We start from the raw sequence: 22,026 nt of genomic DNA on the forward strand, positions 1-22,026 counted from the left end.
ACATAGAAGGAGCCTGGGCCCTATTTCCTGGGTGGCCCCCTGGGAAAGCAGCAGGACCCAGCATCTCTCACCCCTAAATGAAGGAGATGTCATGAGGGTCAAACATAAATGGCAGGCCGGGCGCGGTGGCTCACGCCTGTAATCCCAGCACTTTGGGAGGCCGAGACGGGCGGATCACGAGTTCAGGAGATCGAGACCATCCTGGCTAATCCGGTGAAACCCCGTCTCTACTAAAAAAATACAGAAAACTAGCCAGGCGAGGTGGCGGGCGCCTGTAGTCCCAGCTACTCGGGAGGCTGAGGCAGGAGAATGGCGTAAACCCGGGAGGCGGAGCTTGCAGTGAGCTGAGATCCGGCCACTGCACTCCAGCCTGGGCGGCAGAGCCAGACTCCGTCTCAAAAAAAAAAAAAAAAAAAACCTTAAATGGCAGTGTGGAGTCATTAAGGAGACAGCTCCAGATGCAGCCTGGCACAGGTGGGCTCAAGATGGGCACAGATGTGGTCAGAGGCCAGCAGCCCAGAGAGTCCTCAAGCTGGAGAAAGGAGGAGGCAGGATTATCTGAGGGCCTTTCACTAGGAAAGCAGATGAACTTTGAACATCTTCCAGGTGCCAACGGGCGCAGACTATCGGAGGCCAGTGAGAATGAGGATTCAGCAAAAGATGCCAGGGTGGGCACACAAGCCCCAGGAGCCAGGCCCTTCACCCACTCCTTGGCACTAAACCCCCTTGGAACTCAGATGCAACCAGAGGAGGAAGGAGGGAGGTGAGAACTCCTGGATTAACTGGAGAACACCTGAAGTGTCTAAGACTGCATTCCTATCACCAGTGCAAAGTGGGCCCAAAATGTAAAATCAGGGATAAAAAATAATTTCTAAAGCTTGAGTTTGAGGCCTGAGACATTTGTATCTCCTAAGCAAATAAGCACTTAGCACAGCACTGGGTATGTAGTAAATGCTCCATAAACGTTAATAATGATCATTACTACCCACACAAGCTTAAATAACAAGTCATCGAGGCAAGATGAGAAAGTAGCAAATGGCGAAAGGCTCAGCAGCACAGCAGCCATGGAAACGCACAGCCCCAGCCTCCTGCTGCAGGGAGCAAGTTGACTGACAGCCCCCAGCCACTGCTCCTGGCCCTGGGCTGCTCTCTGCCAAGTCCTCCATGACTGGAACTCCTCTATGGGCCCCTCGGCTCAGGAGCTTCCTTCTAGCCTGGCTGCAATGCCCGCAGAGCTGCACTGCTGCCTGGAACTCCTCATCCCCCACCCTCCCTCCTTCCTCCTCTCCCCCTGTAGAAGTCAGCCTGCATCTCTGTCTGACACTCCTTCACCTGGTCCTGCTTCCTCCCCTTCACCCTTCACAGGCATTCCCACAGGAAATCTCCTGCACATCTCATCCTGTCTTGGTATCTTCTCAGAGGACTCAACTTCTTCAAGGGGCCTCATCCTGCTATCCTCGCTGTGGGTCAGAAGTTCACAGACAGCTTCCGTGAGGGAGTCAGATTGGAGAATCAAAGGGAATTAGATGTGCTTGGCGAAGAGCCAGGGTCTTAGGGACACTGCAAGCTCACATGAACTCTGGAGCAGGCGTGGGCACGGGTTCTAGACCTTTTGCCCAAGGTGGGGGCTAGATAGCAGACCCAGTCAAAGAAGCCAGCTCTACCTAGCATGTTGAGGGGCTTTCGTTAGAGGAATGCCGGGGAACAAAGGAGATGATGAGAGCTCAGGAATTTGCTCTGGAAGCTTTATCTCCCAACATGGAATGCAAAACCCTGTCTTCTACCAAATGAAATCTAAGTTTTAGCAAGTATGTAAGGAGAGATATCTCATTCCTAATATTACACCATACAATCTAAGCCTGATCTGAGAAACACAAAAGACCTACTGTAATTGCTGCAGAGATGTCCAACTTTTAAAAAGTACCTATGCTGGCCAGGCGCAGTGGCTCATTCCTGTAATCCCAGCACTTTGGGAGGCCGAGGCGGGCGGATCACTACGTCAGCAGTTTGAGACCAACCTGGCCAACATAGTGAAACCCTGTTTCTACTAAAACTACCAAAAAAAAAAAAAAAATTAGTTGGGCGTGGTGGTGAGCACCTGTAATTCTAGCTACTCGGGAGGCTGAGGCAGGAGAATTGCTTGAACCTGGGAGGCGGAGGTTGCAATGAGCCAAGATCGCACCATTGCACACCAGCCTGGGCGACTGGGCAAGACTCCGTCTAAAACAACAACAAAAAAAGAAAGAAAGAAAAACAGCATCTATGTTGTAAAAGGGTATGTAACATTTAATTATGAGGAACAGTCAATTTATATACCACTCTGAACCTCAGTCTCCTTCTCATAAAAAGAGGAAATGATACCAGATGGACCGTACGATGCACTGCGGCTCTCCTGGCCTATGGTTTTCAGAATCATTGAACCATGAGCAGTGGCGTCATTTCAAACTTTACTTTCAACAACTAGAAGATGCCAGACTACTTTTATTTGCTGTGCTTGACACTTTTTTTGTTACCAAAAAAAGATTTCTAAACAGATTTATCTTTCTCATGCCATGAGACTTTTAATATCATCTGTTATAAATAATTGCTGTTGACAGCTTATACTGACAGGTGTTTGAGCAGTTGTCAATAATATGCTCATTTTATTGATTCTTTTCTCCCTTATATATCATGACTGAAATTTCAGTAGCTCAGAGTATAAATATTAATTCAGCCATCACTCTTATCTGCCTGACACATGATCACAGAACCAACAGCTGTGCCTCTGATGTCCACATGGACTAAAAGCCACAAGATCATGAGAGAAAAGAAAAGGGCAACAATGCAGACAGGCTAAATTAGTATTAGGTTGGTGCAAATGTAATTGCGGGCCGGGCGTGGTGGGTCATACCTGTAATCCCAATACTTTGGGAGGCCGAAGTGGGTGGATCACTTAAGGGTCAGGAATTCAAAACCGGCCTGGCCAACATGGCGAAACCCCACCTCTACTAAAAATACAAAAATTAGCCAGTCGTGGTGGTGGGCACCTGTAACCCTAGCTACTCGGAAGGCTGAGGCTCAAAAATCACTTGAACCCGGGCGGTGGAGGTTGCAGTGAGCTGAGATGGCGCCACTGCACTCCAGCCTGGATGACAGACCGAAACTCCATCTCAAAAAAAAAAAAAAAAAGTAATTGCGGTTTTTGTCATTAAAATTGTGAAAACTGCAATTACTTTTGCACCAGCCTAATAACTCAGTGTCATCAAGAAACCCGCAAGAACAGCCACACGTTTCTTTAGAGATGATTCTCAAGATTTCTCCAAAAATAGAGTGAGATGCCAGATCTAAAAATACAAGGAGTACATGAGAGTCTACCTACCTTTCTCCACCCAGCCTCCTCCTCTGCCTGGGTCCATCACACCCGCACCCAAGCTTACACTCTCCCGACAGGAAACAGGGGCATGCTTCCTTCTCTGGGGATATTAACACTTAGGGTCACCCAATAAAGCAGCACAGTCACTTCCCAACCCTGTTATAGTAAAGACCACTAGACACACACCTCATGAGATATACAACCTACAATCAGCTCAAAAGTATGCCTCACTCATAAATGGCTGGGCCAAACTTGCCAGATTGGGGGAAACTTGGGGAAAATGAGAGCTAAAATAAAAGTAAAGTGAAAGAGGCTGGGCACGGTGCCTCACGCCCGTAATCCCAGCACTTTAGGAGGCCAGAGTGGGTGGATCACTTGAGGTCAAGAGTTCAAGACCAGCCTAGAAAACATGGGGAAACCCCATCTCCACTAAAAATAAAAAATTAGCCAGCTGCGGTCAAATGGTCCAGATAGTTTTTGATAAAGACAATAGGAGGGGCTGGGTGCAGTGGCTCACACCTGTAATCCCAGCACTTTGGGAGGCCAAGGTGGGTGGATCACCTGAGGTCAGGAGCTCAAGACCAACCTGGCCAATATGGCAAAACAAAAATTAGCTGGGCATGGTGGTGCACACCTGTAATCCCAGCTACTTGGGAGGCTGAGGCAGGAGAATCGTCTGAACCCGGGTGGTGGAGGTTGCAGTGAGCCAAGATCATGCCATTGTACTCAGCCTGTGCAACAGAGTGAGACTCTGTCTCAAGAAGAAAAAAAAAAGACAACAGGAGGTGAAAGGTAAGTAAATTAGAAGATCACTGCAGGTGTGTGAAAGGTGTCAGAATCAAAATTCAGTCACATGTTTAAAATTCTAAAATACAGAGCCAGAGAAGGTCATAAAAGGAGAATTCTCACTAAAAACATATCGTACTTTTTGGTATACTCTATATGCAGAATTATATATATTTGTTCGAATTTTTAACTCTTAATAACTTTAATTTCTAGTGAAAACCTAGGAAATAAGATGCTTTTTAGTGTCTGTCACATCTCAGTATTTTGTAGATGTGAACCATTTTATCATTTTAAAAACATTTCCCCAAAACATAATTTTTGTGTGTATTAATAAACCGAAATATATTTAGTCTTTATATAAAACTCAAAAATCCAAGAACAAACTTACATATTTATGTTCAGCAATTTATGTTTCAGTATTTTAACTTACTTATAAATGGCTCGGACATTTTATGAATATCTATTACCCAATTTAACATAACTTTAAGATTTCACAAGTTTATAAATGTTTATCCCATTACATTTTCCTAATGTATTTATTTTTAACAATTTACCTGGATTACCATAGCCAAGCTATCAGTCAAGTGTGAGGCTAGGCTGAAGACTGTCCGTGACCTCAGGCAAGGGTCATAACATGTCTGCACTTCCTGTTCTTCCACACAAAAGCAATGAAGATGGTAGCACCGCCTTGCCCGTCTCACAGGATCCTTACCAAGATGAGATAAAGCATAACTTCCATCCATAGAGTACTAATTCCCTTGTAAGTCATAAGCTCCTCTGGGGCAGCGTCTAATTGTGATTTATCTTTGGACTCTCTAAATTACCCAGACCAGTGACTTACACGTAGTAAATATCAATAAATACTCTTTGAATGAATAAATAAGATTTGTACAGCAACTTACTAAATGTTGAAAGATAGAGCACTTTGTATATAACCATAAAAATTTAGAAACCTGATTATATATATTATATATATTTATATATTCATATATATATTTATATTCATATATATTTATATATTTACATATATTTTAATATACTTATATATCATATATATTTATATATATATATTAAAAATACTGCGTTCTAGAAGAATAAAGTATGACATGGCCATGTAGTAGAATCTTGTGTATTCATTAGACTGAGTTGTTGTTGTTGTTGTTGTTGTTGTTGTTGTGTTTTGACCAAGGAAATTGTTCATGATGTAATGCTGCAGTGTTTAAGATGGGTTGTAGATCAGTGAGAAATGACATTCCCCCTCAGAAACACACATTCCCATACACCTGCTATATTTCCCAATTAGGTGAAAAGAGGGAAATTAACAGAAACAAGGAGGCTCCCAGAGAGAGTGAGTGAGAGACCTGGAGAGGTTTGTCCTGGCCCCTGACTTGCCTGTAGTATTCAAGGGGCTGGTGTCATTCTCTGTCCAGGTAAGGCCTCGTCAACGTTGAGAAAACAGCTAAACCCTTGTAGTGCAACAACCCTTTTAGACTCAGGCGGGCATTGCCGATCTGGAATAATATACACTGGTAATCCATGCGCTTCCATTTGAGGAAGTATTGGAAAGCATCGGCCTCTCCTTGTTCCTGAACCTGCCTCACAATCTACGAGGCCACCTCCATTTCCAGGTAGAAAGCAGAGGCTGTGCCTAGATGGCCCTGAATGACAGCTCCGCCTGCCACTCTCCGCTGTCCTAGAAAGCCTGCTTCCCCACTGTCTACCCCGCTCTGATTTCATCCTGTTTCCCAGATGAATCTCAAGCTGTGTTAGTTTGAGACCTAATGTTACAAATCCATGGAGTCTATGATCTCAAATATTCAAAAATGTGGAAGAATCACTGAGGCAGGAGCATCGCCTGAGCCCAGGAGCTTGAGGCTGAGAGTGGGAGGACAAAAGGGCAGGTGGGGAGAAGATCCTCCCTGGTGGCCCTGCAGCGCCTCTGTGGATGGATTTCACGAAATAGTACAAAGGGAAACTGAGGGTCAATAAACGAATGCCCTGAAAACCACCTGGCAAGAAACCCTTGTAAAGTTTCTTGGTAACCTCAGGGGGATGCAGGCCCCAGTTTAAAAACCACTCACTCAGAACTCCAGGACTGCAGGTGCTTGCTTAGCATCCAGGCTGCTGACAGAAGCGCTGTTTAGGCAAGACGCTAGGGGGATTTGGGAGCAACCCACCTCTCTAGGTCGATGCTTTTCAAAATGGGTTTCCTAGACCACCTGCATCAAATATTATCTGGGTGTTTATTTAATACGTTTAACATGAAGATTCCTAGGCTCTGTCTCGAATCAGCTGAAAAGGAATCTTTAGGAAGAGGGACATGTGAAACTGTTTGTTGAAGTAATTTATAGCAACGAATGTGCTTTGTTGTTGTTGTTTGTTTGTTTGTTTGTTTGGACAGGGTCTCACTCTGTCCCAGGCTGGAGTGCAGTAGCCCCTCATCATCACACCCACAGCATTCTGCTTTGTCTAAGGCTTCCAAATGTATTCCCTAGTTTCCACCACACCATGGCAGCCCCTCAAGCGCAGGGGCTGGATCTATGTCTAATTCATCGTTGTGTCCACATCCTAGCCACGTGACTAGCACATAGCTGTGCTCAATAGATACTTGTTATATGAATAAATTCGTAGTAAGTAGAAGATACAGAAATGAAGAAGGTGGCCGTGTGCAGTGGCTCACGCCATAATCCCAGCACTTTGGGAGGCCAAGGTAGGAGGATTGCTTGAGTTGAGGAGTTCAAGACCAGCCTGGGCAACATGGTGAAACCCTGTCTCTACAAAAAATAAAATAAAATAAAATAAAATAAAATAAAATAAAATAAAAGAAGGGAAGAATGTTTGAGGACCTCCCAAATATAGGATTAGTGCTCAGTCACTAATACACGAAGGAGCAGATTGGCGGTATGGATCACCACAACCAAAAGGTAACCTCCAAATCATTTCTATCGGACCATCACCCATCTATCTATCATCTCTCTATATATGTAATCTATATATGTAGATATAATCTATATAGGTATATAATTTATATATATATCTCTATATATAATCTTTAAATTATGCAGTGATAGAAAGGGCAGGATTATGCGATGGCAGAGGGGATTATGCCTTGAGCGTCTGGAACTATGGAATATCAACGTGGAAGACTTGAAGACCTATTTGCTGGAGACCCTCTAAGCCTCCTAGAAAACGGTGACAAGAACTTTGGGACATCTGCGGGGACACCGGATGTTCTGGCGTTTATGAACCAAGCCTGGGGGTGCTGTGAAGTTGTGGTGGTGTTTTCAGCGAGGACAACAAGGCTGCTGATTTGTCACTCAAGTGCCCTTTGGCCCGATGCCTGGGAATTCATCTTAAAGGTCTCAGTGAAGGAGACTGTCCATTAAAGAGCCCGATTACCCACCAGAAGCCTAATTAGTAACTGAACTTGCCCCTGGGCAAAGAAGAACCCTGAAGCCCGAATTCAAGACAGCGGCAGGGAAAACAGCAATGGTCAGTTACAGCCACCAGGTGGCGCAGGAGAATGCCAAACTCCCAGGAGCGCAAGGCAAACCCACATCCTGGTTCTTCTCCCCTGAGAGACTTCCGTAACCTCAGAAACGTGTCCGGAGGAGGGCTTGGAGCCAGACGCCGTTGAAACGGTAACCCAAGAGCTTCATTTCACCCTTGCCTCGGTTTTATTCTTAAAATTACACCCAGAAAATGAACTGTCTGATAGAGCTGGCTCTTGAGAGCCAGTTGCTAAATTTTTAGTCCGTCTTTTCTCAACCTCATGGTCAGTGACACCAAGTCGGTAACTTGAAATTGGCCATGGAGGAATATTTACACCATGGAAATCGGCAAATGCTATAAATTAGTTCTTAGGAGGGTTGGTTGTTAAACATTTACCCAACACTCCTGGGTGAGGAGAGACCGCCCATAAATTGTGCTGGGAGGCAAAAGAGGAAAGTTTGGCGTTACAGTTTGCTTCTGATAATAACTCGGACAAAGTCAAATGTAGCAGCTAAAAACGTGGACTCTGTATTCAGGATTTAGGACTTAAATGTGTACTTTGCCATTTATTAGCTGTGTAGACTTGGGCAATCCATTCTTGGTGCCTGTCTCTTCATCTGTAAAAAAGATATAATTGTACCTACTTAGTAAGGCTACTGGAAGGGTTAAAGGAATCCCTACGTATAAGTCACCTTAAATAACTATACGTGTTAGATATTACTATTACGAAAAGGTGATGAAATTATTAATACCATTAATACAGAAATCACTACAATGTAAACAACAGAGACACACTTGAATTTTAAGACCTTAAAGCCATTCACCAATCTTGTTATATTTGTATATTTAATTTCACATCCTGAAGTAAATTTATTTTCTGGAAAGTAACTAAACACATTGCCTGATTTTAATCCAGAACAATAAGCTTTTCACTCTCATACGTTCTCTTTTGAATATTTGGGAAGTAAATTATATATTTCCAGGGTTTTGCTCTAAAGGCTTTTTATTCTCTTTCTTTAAATATTTTGTAAATATCAGAAAGTCAGGTGGGTTTCCCGACGAGCATGCCATTTAACATGAGTATATCTTAAATTGTCTGAGTCCAACAGAGGTTGCTCAGAAATTGGGTTAATAGAGACTCCAAGTCTCATTCCTCTAATGAGAGGCGAAGGGTTTTTCTCCATGTTTTGGATGGTGGCAGCCTTTGAGAATAAATAGAGGAAATGATCTCTCATAGCAACAGAAGGAAAGTAGAACAATCTAGAACAACTAGACATGTGACTTTCTCTGAAACCACAAAGTAAATAAAAGACTCAGCTTTATGATTTAAAGAGCTTCATCAATTAGGTCTGGATTTTGATTGATAAAAAATTCAGGAGGTCTGCTTACATAAAATTGTGAAAGACTTTTCTAGAAGTTTTGAAGAAAGTTGGGTTGCAACCTATCCTCTGACATCCTGACATTAAGAGTCACCTGACCTGAGGTCAGAGGAATGAATATTCAGTGACCCACCTATGTCACTTCTAACTGGCAGAAATTAGAAAGCTGTGAAATAAATTGGTCAGAGAAGCTGTCGAACTCATCGCATCATCTATACTTTAAGGCCCAGAACTGCAGTGCTTTCTGCTCCCTCCAGCCACTTACCTTTTTGACTCACTTATTATATTTTCATGAGCCAATCAGATTCGTATGTATTGATTTTCTGTTATTTCTACCCAATACTATAAGATGTGCTGTTGAAAAAATTATTTTAAAAACTACAACTACAGGGAAAATAACACTTTTTCAAGGCACAACAATTAACAGGGCATGCGCTATAAATCTGTAATAAATAATAATTTTCTACAAATCAGGCCAGGCATGGTGGCTCATGCCTGTAATCCCAGCACTTAGGGAGGCTGAGGCGGGTAGATCACCTGAGGTCAAGAGTTCGAGACCAGCCTCGCCAACATGGCGAAACCCTGTCTCTACTAAAAACACACAAAAAATTAGCTGGGCATGGTGGTGGGCACCTGTAATCCCAACTACTCAGGAGGCTGAGGCAGAAGAATTGTTTGAACCCAGGGGGCGGAGGTTGCAGTGAACCGAGATTCAGCCACTGCACTCCACTGTACTCCAGCCTAGGTGACAAGAGTGAAACTGTCTCAGAAAAAAAAAAAAAAAATCCAAGGACATTTTAACGATGCAGACACACTCCAAGTTTCTCACTCTGGAATGCTTGGGACACAAGAAAGTGACAGGGTGCTTCCGCAGCAAAAAGGATGCACACTGCTGTTTTTAGAATTCCTTCTGGTGTACGGTCTACTCAGCCCCTCAGGGGAAAAGCATGTGACACTCTCAGTCATATGAGACGACAGCTGTCTAGCTGTCATGGTCATACCCAGAACTATTCTGCCACCACCACAGCTGCTGGTGGAGCCCAGATGGGTGTGTCCATGCATAGACAAGCAGCAACAAAGACAAACAACCGTCATCACAAAGGTGCCTTTCGTGACAGGCAGAGCAAGAGCCACAGGCCCTGCTGGAGCTTTTTAAAATTTAAATAAATGGTTTAAAATAAATACACATGATTGAGCATGTGTAGTATGTAAAAACATAAAGATTAATTTCAAATGTCATATTTTTATTACTATGTAATCTCACCATCCAGATATAAATCTTATAAACACTTTTGCTCAATTTCCTTCAGTCATGTTTTTGCATGTGTATGTCTCTGTGTGTGTTTGTTGAGAGACTTTTTAAAAAAATTCTCACTGTCTCTATCATTTACTTTGAAATAATTTCAGGCTTATAGAAAGATTGCAAGAATAGAACAAAGAATTCCAATACAGTCTTACCCAGATTCCCCAAATACAAACATTGTCATATTTGCTTCATATCTCTCTAGCTTTCTCTCTCTCTCCTACATACATTACTTTTTTTGAACTATCTGATGGTAAATTGCCAACCTCATGCCCGCTTCCCTTTAAATACTTCCATGTGGCTGGGCAGAGTGGCTCATGTCTACAATCCCAACACTCTGGGAGGCCAAGGAGGGAGGATTGCTTGGGGCCAGGAATTTGAGAACAGCCTGGGCAACATAGCAAAACCCCATCTCTACCAAAAAAAAATTTTTTTAATTAGCTGAGGTGTGGTGGTGCACACCTGTAGTCCCAGATACTCAGGAGGCTGAGGTGGGAGGATCCCTTGAGCCCGGGAGTTTGAGGCTGCAGTGAGCCATGATCACACATCGAGCTACGAGGTGCACTCCAGCCTGGAGACAGAGCAAGACCCTGAGTCAAAATAAAGAAATAAATACTTCTGTATGTATTCTCTAAAAACAAGACCAGTCTTACATATACCCCCAGATTTGATTTATCAAAATCAGAAAGTTAACATTGAGATTATAGTAGAATTTAATCTACACAGAATTTGTTTAATTTCACTAATTGGCTCACCATTGCTCTTTTAGCAAAATAAAAGATTCTGGTCCAGGATCTAATCCAAGAAAACTTATGACATTTGTACCCTTGGTTTCCTTTAATCCGAGTAGTTCTTCAGTCTTTCTTGTCTGGCTTTGACACTTTTGAAGAGTAAGGGTCAATTATGTTATAAAAGAGTTTTGAGTTTTTTGGTGTTTCCTCTTGATTAGGTTCATGTTATGCATCTTGGCTGGAATATTGCAGAAGTGATGCAGTGTTTTTCTTAGTGCAGGAGGCACGTGCTGTGGTTCTGACACACTACTGATATTGTTAACTCTCATCATTTGATTAAGGTCATTCCTACCAACATGTTCTACTGTAAAAGTTGCCATTTTACCCTTTGAAATTAAAAGCTATCTAACAGGGAGCAACTAGATACTATATAAATATCCTGTTAAATCCTTAAAATTGTACTTGTGGCTGGGCATGGTGGCTCACACCTGTAATCCCAGCACTTTGGGAGGCCAAGGCAGGCAGATCTCTTGAGCCCAGGAGTTCAAGACCAGCCTGGGCGCCATGGCAAAACCCTGTCTCTACAAAAAAAATACAAAAATTAGCTGGTTGTGGTGGTGTGTGCCTGTAGTCCCAGCTACTCGGGAGGCTGAGGTAGGAGGATTGCTTGAGCCTAGGAGGTTGAGGCTGCAGTGAGCCAAGATTGCACCACTGCACTCCAGCTTGGGTGACAGAGCGAGACCTTGTCTCAAAACTAAAATAACATTTTACTTGCTGTTTTTACCATCCTTTGATGATTCTTGCTGCATCAGTTATTATTATGATGGTATCGAAAGGCAGTTCTCTCATTCCAACATTCCTTGTTTATTAGTTTGAATCCTGATGTAAGGAAGCACTTTTTATTCTCTCCATCTATTTATTTATGTATTTATTCATTCATTTATATCAATGTAGATACTCACGGATTGTAATTTTATTCGATGAATGATAATCTGCTGCGCTTTTATTTTGATGCTCAAATTGTTCCAGAGTTGGTCAGTGGGAGCCTCTTGGACCTGGTTCCTATGTCTTTGTGACATGTCCCTATTATTCTTTGAGCATTTCTTTACTTACTTGCACAGCAAAATGTTTCATTTTTGGAATCAGCCAACTCTCCAAGGAGCTCTGGTTCCTTTCAGTGGAGGGTGGTGTTTAAAAACCATGCCTGGGCACTAAATGTGCTCACTGCTACCAAATGTCATTGCTTTTAGACACTCTCAGCAAACAGAGCCAGGTATTTGTCTGTGTCCTGAGATTCATATTGATTTCTATAACTACATATTTAAAGCTATGTATTTAGACTGATACCTCCAATTCCAATCCAACACTACAAGATGCTTTGTAGCTTTCTCCCTTCATGTATTTGTAATTCCATTCTTTGATAGTACAAAACCCTGGATTCCATTACTTTGTCAATCCTAGAATATACATAGTTTCAGAACTGCTAACACATAACACTGTAAAAACAAACCTACAAACCTACTAGCTACAATAATTACTTACAGTTTTTGTCTTTAACCTGAGGATATAAAGTCAAATTCTTCTGTTCAAAAATACTTGGTTACTTCCCCATGCTCCCTTTCGGGTGGTGATTGTTTAGTTTAATTTTTTTTATTATTATTTTTTAATTTGAGACAGAGTATAGCTCTTGTTGCCCAGGCTGGAGTGCAATGTCTCGACCTCGGCTCACTGCAACCTCCACCTCCCCGGTTCAAGCTATTCTCGTGCCTCAGCTTCCCAAGTAGCTGGGGCTACAGGCATGCACCATGACACCAGGCTAATTTTTGTATATTTAGTAGAGACAGGATTTCACCATGTTGGCCAGGCTGGTCTCTAACTCCTGACCTCAAATAATCCACCCACCTTGGCCTCCCAAAGTGCTGGGATTACAGGCATGAACCACTGCATCTGGCCCTAATTTTTTTTTTTTTTTTTTTTTTTTTTTTTTTTTTTTGAGACAGAGTCTCGCTCTGTCACCCAGGCTGGAGTGCATTGGCCGGATCTCAGCTCACTGCAAGCTCCGCCTCCCGGGTTCACGCCATTCTCCTGCCTCAGCCTCCCGAGTAGCTGGGACTACAGGCGCCTGCCACCTCGCCCGGCTAAGTTTTTGTATTTTTAGTAGAGACGGGGTTTCACTGTGTTAGCCAGGATGGTCTCGATCTCCTGACCTCGTGATCTGCCCGTCTCGGCCTCCCAAAGTGCTGGGATTACAGGCTTGAGCCACCGCGCCCGGCCCTGGCCCTACTTTTTAAAATTTCTTTTTATAGTACACCATCTCTCTATTCATGTATGTTGCAAATATTTCTTTAAACTTATTTTCCACATTTATATTTTGTTTTCAGTACTGTTAAATGGAACTTTTAAAAGATGCATATTATCAAAAGAAGTAATTTTTTTCATGGCTTTTGTTAGAAAATTCTACTATATTTGAAATTAGGTAAACATTCATTCTATTCATCTAGTAGTTTTGTATTTTCGATGTTTACAGTTAATCTCCTTATTCTCTTCTGGAATTTACTTAGGTATGTGCTAAGAAAAAAAATCTAACTTTTTTCCCACATGTAGTCAAGCATATTTCCCAGGACATTTTTGCTATTTAAAAACTAAATGGCCATTTAAAAAAAAAAACAAACAAATATTTCTATTTTTATCATCTGTGTTTTCCTATCTGTAAACTGGGTATAACAGTTTCCACCTCATCATTGCATTGCACACAGAAAACATGAACTCAGCTGGGTGCGGTGGCTCATGCCTGTAATCCTAACACTTTGGGAGGCCGAGGCAGGTGGATCACTTGAGGCCGGGAGTTCAAGACCAGCCTCGCCAATATGGTGAAACCCTGGCTCTACTAAAAATACAAAAATTAGCTGGGCGTGGTGGTGCGCATTTGTACTCCCAGCTGCTTGGGAGGTTGAGGCAGGAGAATTGCTTGAGCCCAGGCGGTAGAGGTTGCAGTGAGCCAAGATCATGCCACTGTATTCCGGCCTGGGCAACAAAGCGAGACCCTGTCTCAAAAAAGGAAAGAAAACATGAACTCAAGTCCTGCCAGACTAGTGTTTTTTTGTTTTGTTTCGTTTTTGTTTTTGTTTTTTAGACATGGAGTCTCTCTCTGTCGCCCAGGCTGGAGTGCAGTGGCACGATCTTGGCTCACTGCCAACCTCCGCCGCCCAGGTTCAAGCGATTCTCCTGCCTCAGTCTCCTGAGTAGCTGGGATTACAGGCACTCACCACCACACCCAGCTAATTTTTGTATTTTTAGTAGAGTCAGGGTTTCACCATGTTGGCCAGGCTGTTCTCAAACTCCTGACCTCAGGTGATCTGCCCGTCTTGGCCTCTCAAATTGCTGGGATTACAGGCGTGAGCCACCGTGCCTGGCCCAGTGTATTCTTACATGCAAGGAAAGCACTTTGAAATATAGATTTTGACACCTGACACCCTGAATTAATGTACCAAAGAGAGCTTCAGTTGATTATAACTTACCTGGAGCCAAAATGAAGCACTTTGGGGGAACTGTTGACACTGGGATATTCTCGGTCTCATTCCTCTACATCTTGTTTTTCTCCTTTTGCCAGTCCCTGGATAGGCCATTCCTCAGATACAGAGGAAGAAAAATGAGATCAACTGCAAGACAAGAAAGGGAAGGAAGTAAGTGACGAGCAAAATGTACTAGATTAAAAGAGAAACCTGCGAAGAATTTTACCCCAAATTTCTTCTCTATATGCCTTTCTTTTTTTTTTTTTTTAAATGGAGTTTTGCTCTTGTTGCCCAGGCTGGAGTGCAATGGCACTATTTCGGCTCACTGCAACCTCTGCTTCCCAGGTTCAAGCGATTCTCCTGTCTCAGCCTCCTGAGTAGCTGGGATTACAGGTGCCCATCGCCATGCCCAGCTAATTTTTTGTATTTTTAGTAGAGATGGGGTTTCACTATGTTGGCCAGGCTGGTCTTGAACTCCTGACCTCAGAGGGTGATCCACACGCCTCGGCCTCCCTAAGTGCTGGGATTATAGGTGTGAGCCACCGCACCTGGCCTCTCTATATGCTATTTTTATTCTCACATTTATTCCTTACACACACACATTTGTTCAAGAAAGAAATACAATATTGTGGTGTACTGACTCTCGCCTTTATAGACTTATTAAAAATTGCAGATATAACCCCTCGCATGCAATACATAAAACTCCAAGTTGATATTAAATACAAACTAGAGAATGAGTCTACTACTGCAAGCTTATCTATTCTGTGGGTCACTTTAAAGGACTAGCTCTCCTCCTGGTACGTTTAAATCTACCCAGCTGACAAAATACAAGGTTCACAGTTGGAGAAATTAAAGCTCATGCCACTTCTGTTTGACAGCTGAAAGTCCACTCAGGGAACACTGTAATCATCTAGTTGACCTTCATCCAGAAAGAAGGTATTTTATATGTGGCCTTACTAAATAATATAGCAACGCTTTACAACATTTTATGATTACACAGACTCAGGAAAAACCACTGGTTACATTAGGTACTCACAGAGTCACTAAATGGGGGTCACTGCAGCTACAGCAAAGGATCTATCCCACACAGTCAACTCTACAGGCATTTTCAGCCGCGGGGATGTGGGCCCTTTTCTTCCCTCCCATCTCCACCTACACAAGCATTTGGAAGAGTCTCTGCCAGGGCCAATGATGCTATTATTAGTGAAGCCTCCTTCTTGAAGGGCCTTGTGGTTTGGTGCCTGACTCAAGAGTGGTGAGGTTATGTTCCTTGTATGTCTAATGGCATCAGAACTGTTTTAATGATGTGGGGTCCTTTTGGTTTTGAGGCCAGTTCCTAGCCACCTACAGCCTGCAGTCTAACCTCTTCAGAGGATGTAGAACCCCTTCTGATTTCTTTGGAGTTTAAAGAGATTCTTGAGAGGAGGCAGGAGAGAAATGGAGTTGGCGGAATTCTGTCCCAGAGAGTAGCAGGGAAGGAGGTAATAGCTGTTGCCAGGCCCTGAAAGAGAAGAGCTACCTAGTAACTAAGGCTTCCAGGATTCTAAGGGGCTGATTGCAAATTCTGCCTTGTGGGCCCATGCTCTCTGCCATCTCATTTCCACTTTCACAGCTTTCAACACTAATACACCATTGGAGGTGGTCGCACTGCACCCTATATACCTCTCTTTCAAGCACTAATATTGCAGTGGTTCTCCAAGTGTGAGCCCTAGGCCAGCCATAGCAGCATTTCCTGGGATTCCCAGACTGGCTGAAGACTGAGTCAGTAACTCTGGGGTATAGCCCCCCAATCTGTGATTTAAAAAGCCCTCCTGATGATTCTCATGCATATGTAAATACGTAATTTTTTTTTTTTTAGACGGAGCCTCCCTCTGTCGCCCAGGCTGGAGTGCAGTGGCACAATCTTGGCTCACTGCAACCTCTGCCTCCCCAGTTCAAGCAATTCTCCTGCCTCAGCCTCCCAAGTAGCTGGGACTACAGGCGCATGTCACCATGTCCGGCTAACTTTTGTATTTTTAGTAGAAGCGGGGTTTCGCCATATTGGCCAGGCTGGTCTCGAACTCCTGACCTCAAGTGATCCACCCACCTCATTCTCTGAAAGTGCTGGGATTACAGACGTGAGCTGCTGTGCCTGGCCTGATGTATGCTTAATTTTAAGAACCACTGCTGAACTATAATTGTTGATTAATTAGTCTATATTCTCAGCAAGACAGAAAGTTCCTTCAGCATACAGACAAACGTATTTATCAATACACTTAAAGTAAAGACTATTATGACTGAATGCAGTGGCCCATACCTGTAATCCCAGCACTTTGGGAGGACGAAGTGGGAAGATACTTGAAGCCTGGAGGTTGAGACCAGCCTGGGCAACATAGTGAGGCCCCCTTCTCTTCAGAACATAAATAAATGAAATAAATAAAGTAAAATAAAAAATTAGCCAGGTGTGATGGAGCACACCTGTAGTCCCAGCTACTTGGGAGGCTGAGGCAGGAGCATGGCTTAAGCTCAGGAGTTTGAGGCTGTAGTCAGCTATGATCATGCCACTGTATTCCAGCCTGGGTAACAGAGCAAGACTCCATCTCAATTTTTTTTTAAGCATAGAATATACAAAATGTATGTTGCACGAATAAATGAGTGAAACAAATAGACTAGTGCAGTCCTAGGTAAAATGCTCAGTAAATTCTTAAGACAGCATCCAGCTTGAGTTATGTGGATGTCTAATGATCTGGAGCCAATGAATTCCTCCTCCTACCCCAGAAATAAAAGAATATCCATCAGTGAAAATAAACATTTCTCTAGAGTTCATTTGGAACTTTAGGACTCAGTTACGTTTAAATAAATGTGTATTTTTCTGATGGGAAATGGAATGTAGTTCCATTAAAAAGCAATTAGGAAATGCAAAGAAAGTATTATATATATAATTTATTATAAATAAGTATATATATAAAATCTTACTTCACCACCTTCTGAGTCTTCTTTCCTATGCACCTTTTTTACATATTGCCCTCAATTATGATGTTAAAAATAAAAATTATTCTTTTCCTTATAAAAGCAACACAAACTCACTCAGATTAGAAAATACAGAAAAGCATCAAAAGGAAAGTAACACTGCCAATAACTTCATTACTGAGAGATGTAACTACCCTGGGAAATATCACTTCAAAGCACACTCGCTGTTACCCCTCAAGACAAACTTGTGGAAAAAGCTCATATGCTGGATGTGGCCCCAAAATCCAAAGCTTAAAGTCTGCTCTCTGATTTTCCTTGGCTCCACCTTGACTATTTTAGGATGGGTTAATTTAGGAGGGAAACATTGGAATCTTCCAAGAGTTTGGAGCTCCCACAGAAAAGCCTGTTTCAAAAAAGTGTGAAACCATCCTTGCCTTCCTGTAGGATCAAGTTGTGCTGGCACTGGTCTGCTCTCTCTGGTCCTTGACTTTGCTCAGGGATTCAGGGCCAGAGTTATCCGTGAATGCCCATCTTGCAGTGTTTCTTTCTGTTATCCTTAAATAATCATTTGAAAATAAATAGGCTGTTGTCCTCACCATCTTGGGATTTTCCATTAAACCTGGCTTTATGGGCTGTGAGATTTGCAATCATCACCAGCAGAAGTCAATTCTGTGGCTTTGATGTTCTGCAGGGAGAGAAGAAGCAGGTGATGAACTGAGAGACAAGGCAATCTCAAATAAGGAACAAGTAATTAAAGGATGAACAGCAGCTGTTTTTCTTAAATGACTTCTATAATTTTACAAATTTATTATTATAAAAACTTTAAGGTAAAGCTTATTGTGGGTATTTGTGAAACGGAGTGAAGTATTAAGGAGAAGGGAAAAATCACGCATCCTCCCAAATCTAAAGTAATCTCTGTTAGCTTTTTACCTTATTTTATTTTATTTTATTTTATTTTTATTGAGGTGAAGTCTTGCTTTGTCACCCAGGCTGGAGTGCAGTGGCATGATCTCTACTCACTGCAACCTCCACTTCCCAAATTCAAGTGCTTCTCTTGCCTCAGCCCCCTGACTAGCTGGGACTATGGCATATGCCACCAAAGCCCATCTAATTTTTGTATTTTAAGTAGAAATGGGGTATCACCATGTTGGCCAGGCTGGTCTCAAACTCCTGACCTCAAGTGATCTGCCCACCTCAGCCTTCCAAAATGCTGGGATTACAAGCATGAGTCACTGCACCCAGCCTTATTTTTCTGAGACAGGGTCTCACTCCATCACCTAGTCTGGAGTGCAGTGGCCCGATCTCAGCACTCCACCTCCCGGGTTCAAGGGATCTTCCCACCACGGCCTCCAGAGTAGCTGGGACTACAGATGTGCACCAGCATACCTGGCTAACTTTTTTATTTTTTGTAGAGACAGGTTTTTGCCATGTTGCCCAAGGTGGTCTCGAACTCCTGGGCTCAAGCAATCCTCCCACCTTCACCTCCCAAAGTGCTGGGATTACAGGTGTCAGCCACTGTGCCTGGCCCCTCTGTTAACTTTTTGTCTTGCATTTATCTTCATGTGTGTTGAAAAATATCGTACGTAAAACTCACAACCTCATTTCTTTACTAAGACTGCATACAAATTTCTGTATCTTATTAGAACAGTCTTCAGGAGCATCATTTTAGTGACATTTTCTATCACATACTGTACTGAATCATTTTCCTGTTGCTTTTAATTTTTGTTGGAAACATCTCTTATACATACATTTTTGACCATCTCTTTATAATGTTGGGATAGATTTCTGAGAGTAGAGTTACTTGATGAAGAGATTTGGATGCATTAATGACTTTCAATAGATATTGCTAATTGCTTTCCACAGCGCTCCACCTTCCACTGCTGCGACCTCAGTGTGCTGTGACCTGTGACTCCAAAAAAGGCAACCTTTAAAGGGATAGCGTTTGAAAGCATCTATAGCACTAGATGTCCAAAATAAAGTAGGTTTACTGACACAATCCCTCTTAGCATCTGTATCTTATAATCCTTTTTTTTTTTTTTTTTATGAGACAAGATCTTGCTATGTTGCCCAGGCTGTTCTTGAACTCCTGGGCTCAAGCGATCCTCCTACCTCAGCCTCCCAAGTAGCTGAGGTTATAGGCATGCAGCGCCATTCCCAGCTACAGTCTTCCCAATGCATTGCAAATCTGTTTTGGATTCCATCTGGGCAGTTTGGTCTCAGGAATGCTGCACTTCATAGTCTCGTTGGTCCATGTTTCAAAGACATGGATTCCAAGAAGAGCATTTTAGAGATGCCCAAGGGGTAAACATTTCTGAAGGCAGATTTACCATTTTCCTATAATTGTGTCAAATCTCCTTATTTTTACAAGTGATCACCCCTGCACAGAAAATGTATCCCTCAACCAACCTCTCAGCTTAAATACTTGAACATTTAGTTCGTTTGAGTTTAAAAATAATACTGTGATAAAATCCTTGAAGGCCGATGATCACATGAATGAACTATGTATTCGAATATGCTGCTAGGGAGATAATAGCAATCCTGGAAGCTGTGCCCCTAATACCATGTATGGACACAGTGTCACAGTCCCAGCCAAATCGCATTACCCCAGGCCACCGTTTGAAAGATGCAGCATTAGTCACAAAAAGAGCCAGGTCAGAACATGTGTATGAATTGGTGTAATTAGAAGAATAACACTAATGTTGATGGGTCAGCTGCAGTAATTTTGTAGATGTGGGACAACAGTCAAACCAACTGACATAGATTCAGCTCAAAACTATGGAAGGGACCTTAACCATTATTGAGCATACAGATGAACAATCTAAGATTTAAAGAAGTCCAGCAAGATGCCCAAGATCCCCTGACTGCTCAGTGCCTGAGTCTTTAATTAGGTCTTCCAATTGCGAGTTCAGTGCTCTTTCTAGTACTGCATTAGCTCATCTCTGGCCCATGTCCAGGAGGTCTTGGCAAGGTCCGTGGGGCTCCACAGAAGAAGTGGTTGAAAAAAATCCTGGACACACATACAAAAGGCACAGAAGGTATCTTTTATTATTCTCCACGTTGCTGCCACCGGCACATCAGTAGAGGAATTTTCTGTTGCATCCCAGAAGCTAAATCCATTTATCATATTCACCTCTCAGGAAGAAATAAAATTCACTTAAGAATTTATTTCCCCAGCCCCTTATTTGTAGCAAGCCCCGTGCATGAAGGGCTAACTCCAAAGTGAGATTCTTTTCTGATGAGATGCAAACCACTCTGCAGTAAAACATAGAACCAGGGAACTGTAATTTCCTGACCCCAACATCATTAAATGTCCGCAGTGCCATCACATTAGCTTGTTTTCATGTAATTGTATAAACACAGTTTTGCCAGTTCAAAGAACTTGGAAGTGTTTTATTATGCTTTCTTCCTAGCTGTGCAATTCTGACCACATGCCAAGGCTGAAAAACAACTAGCTTATCCATGAGCTGGTGATAATTTAGATTTGTAGGAGGGCAGCTAGACTGAAGCCTTTCATTATGCATCACCATTTCATTTTACTTTAGGAGACAGGGTGGGTCATATTCTTGGATATGGAAGCTTGGAATAAGGGACGAAGGTCAATGTCCTGCTCAATTTCTCCCTCACTGGCTCCTCATAGGTTGAACTTAATTTTAACCGATATTCATTGAATGGGTCATATGGGGAAGGTTCCATGAGAAGCCCTAGGAAGAGGGGGAATCAGGCTCATTTCTGGTTCTTTAGGAGTTTACATTGCTGAAGATGATTAGGCATGTAAATAACTTGAACTCTAAGGCCAAATGGCATAGAGCCACGATGGTCACAGAAGTGTTAAGTGATGTAGGAAAGAGGGAAATTAACCTTGTCTGAGACATTCTAGAAAGCTATAAGGAAGAAGTAGCATTTGAGCTGGACTAGGAAATCGGGTAGGATTTTAGCTGGTGAAGGGAATTCTATGATGAGAAAATACTGTGAACAGTGTGAGTGAAAAGCTTGTGGCCAGGATGGGCCAGTGCGGGGCATGGAGCTGTGGTGAGTAATCCAATAGTGAGTATCGAACATTACCATCTACGACCACAAGCAAATCAGCTCTATGCAAGGGTCTTATCTAGTATTGAATCTTCATTGCCCCAAATAGCACCTAGCACATGAGTGCCTGTCACAGTCCATTCAGGCTGCCATGGCCAAATACCTTAGACTGAGTCGTTTAATAAACAACAGAAAGTTATTTCTTACAGTACTAGATTGTGCAAAGTCTAAGATCAGTACAAGCAGATACAGTGTCTGATGAGGGCTTGCTCTTTGCTTTATAGATGGCACTTTCCTGTTGTGATCTCGCATGATGCAAGGGGCAAACAATTTCCTCAGGCCTTTTTTATAAGGGCACTAATCCCGTTCATGAGGGCTCCACCCTCATGACCTAATCACCTCCTAAAGGTCTCTCCTCTTAATACTAGTGCACTGGGGATTAGGTCTCCACATATGAATTCTGGGGGGACACAAGCATTGAGACCATGGCAGTATC

At 42.7% G+C, this 22,026-nt stretch overlaps 1 long non-coding RNA gene across 8 annotated transcripts in view; it reads left to right on the plus strand.

Annotated features, from left to right (window-relative positions):
* Positions 1–7,647: 7,647 nt before the first annotated feature.
* LOC105491143 (uncharacterized) overlaps positions 7,648–22,026 on the plus strand; it is a 33,132-nt gene continuing 18,753 nt past the window's right edge. For 4 of the 8 annotated variants that reach the window (XR_011607242.1, XR_011607240.1, XR_011607245.1 and 1 more), the window contains exons 1-3: positions 7,688–7,779; positions 14,654–14,726; positions 19,368–19,482. This is a non-coding gene — a long non-coding RNA (uncharacterized lncRNA). Of the gene's footprint in view, positions 7,780–14,653; positions 14,727–19,367; positions 19,483–22,026 lie in introns of all 8 variants that reach the window. The other 4 variants (XR_011607244.1, XR_011607246.1, XR_011607241.1 and 1 more) reach the window with 3 other exon arrangements.

This window comes from Macaca nemestrina, chromosome 8 (assembly GCF_043159975.1).
Source record: "Macaca nemestrina isolate mMacNem1 chromosome 8, mMacNem.hap1, whole genome shotgun sequence".
In the NCBI taxonomy this organism is placed as follows: Eukaryota; Metazoa; Chordata; class Mammalia; order Primates; family Cercopithecidae; genus Macaca; species Macaca nemestrina.